This window comes from Populus alba, chromosome 19 (assembly GCF_005239225.2).
Source record: "Populus alba chromosome 19, ASM523922v2, whole genome shotgun sequence".
Lineage (NCBI taxonomy): Eukaryota > Viridiplantae > Streptophyta > Magnoliopsida > Malpighiales > Salicaceae > Populus > Populus alba.
In genome coordinates this window covers 15,091,255-15,098,694 of record NC_133302.1, presented here as the reverse complement: position 1 = coordinate 15,098,694, position 7,440 = coordinate 15,091,255, and positions in this window count along the sequence as shown.

Sequence of the window (7,440 nt, the reverse complement as noted above, 5' to 3'; positions counted from 1 at the left end):
AATTGTTTTTAATATCATTGATTATTACATCTCTTCTCTAATTAAGTTGAAATTAACTACTTAGATACGTACTCTCTAAAATTTAATTGTATTTTTTTATACAAAATATTTTATCCTCTATAATGAAAGGTCATTTCCAATAAAAAAAAAAAAGTAGTTTTTTGTCTAGCAATTTGATCACTAATTGAATGAAGATATTGTAATTGACGTGTGACACATGTAATTTCCAGTTCACCAATAATTTCCATATTTTCCACTGAAAAGAAATTGAGAAGACTACAACGGGATCAGTACCCGTAACAACCGCGGGAACAGAAAAATGAAGTTCCTATCAATCCATTTTTCTGAAGTTCCTTTCAATCCACGGAACAGATTATAATTTTATTTTTATAAAAAAACATTTAAATTATTTTATCATACAGTATGTTAAATAAAAATACTAATTATATTTTTTATTTTTTATAAAAAAAATATTTAAATTACACTTGAAGTATTCTAAATATTTTTTTTTTTATAAATGTTTTCTATTTTTTATAAAAAAGTTTAAACTATCCTTGAATAATTCTAAACATAAATTCTAATTAAGTTTTTTATACTTTTTTTTATTTGTTATAAAAAAATATTTTAACTACCCTTGAAGTATTCTAAACAAAAATGTTAATTAATGTTTTTTTATATATAAAATAAACATTTAAACTACATTCGAAATATCCTAAATAATTTTTTTATAATATTTTTTTTATTTTTTATATAAACAAATTAAAATTATTCTTGAAGTTTTCTAAATATAAATTCTAATTAATAATTTTTATAATTTTTTTTATTTGTTATAAAAAAATATTTAAACTACTCTTCAAGTATCCTAAACCTAAATACTAATTAATGTTTTTTAATATTTTTTTATATAAAAAAATTAAATTATTCTTAAAATATCCTAAACAAAAATACTAATTAATTTTTTTATCACATATATTTGTTATGATACTTTACCTCGATGTGAACACATTTTTGTCCCTTTTCATTTTTATATCTAATTTTTTAATTTATAGCACTCTAAAGGAATAACATAACTTTAACTATATTTATGTGTTATTGGTTTGCTTTGTTATATTAACATAACTTTGTTGTATTATTATCGGACCTAATAAATTAATCAAAATCATGATATATAGTTGATGATTTTTATTTAAAAATATATTAAAATAAAATTTTTTTAGTTTTAAAAATTAGTTTTGATATTAACGTATTAATATTAATTTAAAATAAATAAAAAAATAAATTTTTTTGTAAAAACAAATATTATAGCAGAGGATTCTGGACCCGGTGGCACCTCAAGATCTGCACGGGAGGATGAGGCACAGGCTTCCATGAGCTCATGTCCACAAAAACACTACGTGCAAATTGCTCTACGAGAAAGTTATTGGCAATATCTAGGTCTCCATATTAGATGAAATTTATGAAATTCAAACTAATAATAATATGTTTTTCATTTATTGATTCTACATTCCGTTCAAAAAAGTCACAGACAGACAGGCAAATTGAAGCACATGGGCCCGCTCTATATATACTTTCTTTACTCCAAATTTAGTATATACTGTTATCGTGTTCTTTGGGTTTGAATTTTCTAATGGAAATTCATTTCATTAGAAAAGGCAACATCAAGTTGGAAATGCATTGGCTGGTAGAGTGGGTCTTGCTGCTATCGTGTTCTTTGGGAATGAGGGCAATTTTTTTTATTCGATTCCACAATGAAAGTTTCACCAACCAATAGACTGTTATCGTGTTCTTTGGGTTTGAATTTTCTAATGAAATGATGGAAATTCATTGGATGGTAGAGTGGGTCTTGCTGCTACCTTCTTACAGCTGATGATTTTGCCTACTGAAGTTTTTTGGAACTGTTTTGGAGTGAATTTCGGAAGGACTGTTATCGTGTTCTATGGACATTTCACGAATGAGAGATGGCATGAGAATGAGGTTTCTTGAAGGCATAAGACTTTGACAATTCTGTTTAAAGAAGAAATCTTTGTTCAGCACAGACATTGGAATGGGAGATTGCAAAACAGAGCTAGTTGTAATGATTGCGATGTGTTTCTATACAAAACGGAAAAAGAAGAAATATTGACGATCCAGTTCTCTGAACAGAAGTAGACAAAGAAAGATGGTGCAAAGATTGAAAGGAGTGTCTAATATCTGCCAATGGAGAGGAGAAGAGGACCTACCTTTCCTTAGCTTTGTCCTGTTATTTTTGTTTAACCTAGTGTTCGATAACTACGCAGCGAGTATACATAATGGCTAAATGAGCTGATCTACAACGAATTCCTCGTTAAATCACTCTCTGTAACTGACAGAGGGCTAAAAAATTGCATTCTTCATATATACACCAATAAAAAAAATAAAAATCATAGACGACTATGCAACCTCTGGTTAGACAATCTATGACGGACCGGGGAGACGCTCTCCCCTTTGGAGATGAAACAATAACAGCTGCCTGTTGGAAGTGATGACATAGCCAGAAGATTGCTTAACTGCAATTCCATTAGGTTTGGTGTTCAAAGAAAAGAATGATTATCACACGGAAATTCCTGCTGTATTTTCCTTCAGTCTCCTCTCAGCTGCTAGAGCAGCAGCCGCGGACGGGGGCAGATGTCTTAATTAGGTTTTCAGTTGGCTTTCCATCACTTTCTGGCACAGTGGACGGCACTGTTGCGAATAGGGACTCACCATCCTTAAGGGTTAACAAAGGCTGATCCTGATTCTTCGTGTTCCCACTTATGAATGAACTGGTGCTTCTACTTCTGTTCAGTTTATATATGCTCTCTTCCACGGTGTCTTTAACCTAATAAGATCATAGAAGAAAAGGGAGAAATTTTGTTAGAACACATAGAGACTATAAAGCAGAAATTCTAACAGATGACATGAATTTTCAAAGTTTCGGACAGGGAGAGAGAAATGTTGGTGGGAGAAACCACTGGTGGTGGTTTTAGAACACTCAGAGGGGATAAAACACACGATTTTATTACAAAATCAAGCTTACAAATTACAAAACTCACAATCTTAATACACACCCTCTCTTTTCTCTCTTGTGTTTCTCTCTACTCTTTCCCACACATAATAACACAAACTTAACAGCTTATTTATACATAAATTGAGAGGCAACAGGTAGTGGTGGTTAATAGTAGGTGGCAGCAGGTGGTGGTGGTTGATATTAGGTGGCTGCAGGTGGTAGTAGGTGCTTGATTGAGTTTGCCACAACAAATTCCCCCTTTAAACTCAATCAAGGGATGTCATGCCAAGCATGAACTTCAATCTGATGAATATTTCTCCCTTCAATAGCTTTGTATAGATATCTGCAACTTGATCATTTGTTTTGCAGGATATCGGTTCAACTTCTTTGTTCTTCACGGGCTCTCGGATGAAATGATGAAGTGTATCGATGTGTTTACTTCTTTCATGATACACTGGATTCTTGGCTAATGCAATCGCTGATCGATTATCAATATAAATCTTTGTAGGGCTTTCTTGAGGAAATCCTAAAAACTTCAGCATATTCCTTAACCATATTAAATGGCATACAGCTGAGTTAGCAGCAACATACTCAGCTTCACAGCTTGATAATGTTACTATCGATTGCTTCTTAGATGACCATGTGAAAGACGTATCTCCCATGAAAAAAATAAATCCAGTTGTGCTTTTCCTTTCATCCAAATCTCTACCCCAATCACTATCCGAGTAGCCAACAAGATTGAAGTTTTTACTCGAGGTATAAAACATAGCTTCATTTATTGTTCCTTTAATGTAGCGAAGAATTCTCTTGGCTGCATTCAAGTGAGACTGGTCTGGTATCTCCATATATCTGCTGATAAGTCCAACTCCGTAGAGTATATCCGGTCTGGTACATGTCAAGTACGTTAAGCTTCCTACTAAGCTTTTGAAGTAAGTTGGATCAACATTTCCAACTTTACTCTTCCTCAATTCTACTCCATTCTCAACTGGAGTTGATACTGGATTGCAGCTTTCCATCTTGAACCTTTCAAGAATATCTTTGGCGTAACCGCTTTGGGATACAAAAATCCCTTCTTCTTTCTTCATTACTTCTAAGCCAAGAAAATGTGCCATTAGACCAATGTCTGTCATCTCAAACTCTTGTACCATGCTTTTCTTGAAATCTTCAAACATGGTAAGATTGTTACTAGTGAATATCAAGTTGTCGCACCCTCGCGGCGGAGCGCGGCGGAGCGCGGCGGAGCGGCGACTTTCGATTGAATTTCGGGGTCTTTTGTTTTATTGTGAATAAGGGAGTCGCCACCTAGTATTTTGGTCACTAGGAACCCTAACTGGTCTTTCAGAGATTCTAAGGCAAGGGACTGGTTGCGTAAAGGGAAGGTATTAGCACCCCTAGTACGCCTTACCTAAGGTAAGCTGCTTGGTGTTTGGTTTGCTCTATAATTGCTATGGTGTTGGTGTTTTCTAATCCCATTAGTTTTCCTATGTTTGATTCAAATAAAATTTAATAGGATAGAAATCCAAGGAGATTCCATGTGCTTTGAAAGCTCATTTTTCCCTTAGTATTTCAAGAGTTTGCGACTCGTAAATTGCAAGGAGGGACAAAAAATTTAGAAATCTAGGGCGCTAAAAAAAACCTATATATTTTAGTATTTTATACTCTCACGGCTCGTAAACCATGGAGCAAAAACAAATAAATTGAAATGTCCTCGATTATAATCAAGGTTTTTTTCAAGGATATGTGCGGATTTATTACTCCCAATAATATTTTGGATATTCGTCCTTTAAGGATTTCTTTATCCAAACATTAGTGGTGAATAATAGATGAATTCCCCCAAAAATAAGATGTTTATAGTTTTTGGAATATTGGCCAATACCCTTTGGAGTTTTACAAACATGTTGTAAAATCCAGAAATGCAAGAAAACAAATTTTTTGATGTTTAAGAAATCCATGCAAAAACACATTTTTAAAACTTCCAATATTTTTTGTATATAAAAAAACATTCAAAAAATGTTAGGGTATTGGTCGTATGCAACACACAAGAAAACCTTTTTTTTTTCTATACATGTATATTTGTCACATTGCGTCGAAAACAAGGTATTCTAAATGCGAGATTTTTATTTTTTACAATACAAAAGAAAAACCAGACCTTAAAATAAATATGACAGAAAATCATAAATCTCCTTTTCTTTTGAAACGGTCTCAAAAACGTGCTATCAAAATGTGCTCTCTTTTTCATAGATTTCTATTTTTTACAACACAAAAATAAAATAAAAATAAAAATACACATTGCCCGGTTACTGTTCAAGTGAATTAAATTTCACTTGAACAGTAACAAATGCAACTTAGAATGCATGCAGAAGCTGGGAATAAAAGACAGCTTACCTGGTCTGCTGGCGATGCCATTTTTTTCAGTCCTCCGTTGCCTGTGTTCGTTTGGGCATTCTCCTGTGTTGCTTGCCTCTTTCTCCTTTCTTCTCCCTGTTTTCTTCTCTTCTCTTTCCCTTCTTCTCTGTTCTGCTTTCCTTTTCTTGAACGCTGGCGCTGAGACGGACGAAGATGACAGGTGCTGAAGCTTCTGCGCTCAGCCACTGCTTGCTGCTTCTCGGGACAGCGAAACAGATAGGCCACGCCGGTTTTGGTCTCTGTTCGTTTTCTCTCCTTCTGCTGATGCTTTCTCGAGATGACGAAGATGATGAAGAAGATGATGGCGAAGAAGGCGTGTTGTGCTGGTGGAGTTGTCGCTCTTGCCTCTGTGTTTTTCCTTGCTTTCGACAGTATCCTTCTTATGGCTTTCTCTGCCCTGCCTCTCTCTCTGTTTTCTTTTTTTTTTCATCCGTTTTTTTTTTTTTTTTGCTAGGTCAGTAGAGGGTTTATATAGCCTAATCACATCTCTTTATTAGAAAAGATTCAATGCATTAATCTTGGATACAAATCCCAGCTGATTTGCAGCCAAATAATGCCAATGAGGAAACTACAATATTCTCATTTATTACGTGTTGATTCTAGTGATTTCTTTCCAACATTAACTCATCATCCCAGCCATCTATGTTAGGGATAAATCCCAGCCATTAGATGATGGTGAGGTTCTTCTCTTCATGGCGTTTTGCAGCTGTCAAAGGCTGCTGTCTCCTATGAATTATAGCTACACAAAAATGTGATTTTCCTCATTCGGTGTGGTAGAAATCTCATCATTTATGATGATCTAGCTCCCTCTCCAGATTCAAATATCCTTCTTCAATTAAAATCCTCATTTTAGCACTTTTCAAATCAGTCCTTGGTCCAAAAAAATCCTTCAAATCAGTCCCGCGAACTTAGGCTATATCCTTCCCGTGGCAGAATTTTCTGCCTTCACGTTAGATATTCAAATGGAAATATCTTGAGCTTCTGATATCGAAATCAAGTGATTCAAAAACCCAAATTCATCTACGCGTCTAGGACTACAACTTTGATGAAGGAGTCAAAGTGAGAAAAAATCATTTTATAGAACAGAAACTGGCATTAATCTAGTTGGTCAAAAGGGATCTCCAGGTCTAACTCAAAAACTGACGAATGTCGAGCATCCTAATATGACTGAAAGTATGAACTAAGAACAAAAATCACAAAAACTAGGCCAAAAATAGAGTTTTTTTAGTGCAGACTCAGGTCAATATCCTTCTCGCGGCAGAATTCTCGGCCTTCACGTTAGATATTCAAACTGGAATACCTTAAGCTTCCGGTATCGAAATCAAGCGATCCAAAAGCCCAAATTTATCTATGCATCTAGGACTACAACTTTGATGAAGGAGTCGAAGTGAAATAAAATCATTTTATAGAATAAAATCTGGCAGTAATCTAGTTGGTCAAAAAGGTTCTTGATCTGACAATGCTGAGCATCCAAATCTGACTAAGAATATGCTCTAAGAACAATGATCTCTAGGACTTAATAAAGGTGTACGTCAATTTTTCAACATGTAATAAGTGACAGAATATACCTAGAATGGTCATATATCGTACGAAACCGAGTCAAAATCAGAGCCTAAGTTGGAACAAAAAATTGTGACAACAGCAGAACCATTTTTTAGTGCAAATTCTGAAGGATTTATTCATCCTTAAAAACAAGATAATGAAGGAATGAATTTAGCATTCTGAAGACTCCTGATCAACCTAAGAAAACCTGATGATTTTGGTAGTAAAGGGGAAGGCTAAAAAAAAGAGCAGAAAATAGCTCACACCAGTTTTTTTTGGAAAAAAAATATTTCTTATGTGCTTTTGTCAATCTTCTGGCGAACATGAGCTAAACTCCTACACTCTATTCAAAAGAGGTATACACCGTCTCTAGCACGTGGGGGTCCAAAAATGAGTAACAACAGATGCCCCCTCTTTACAATGCTTACGAAGTAAAATTCCTTAATGTTTTGCACAGTAAGCTTGTAAAGAAGAAGAGAAAAAAAACA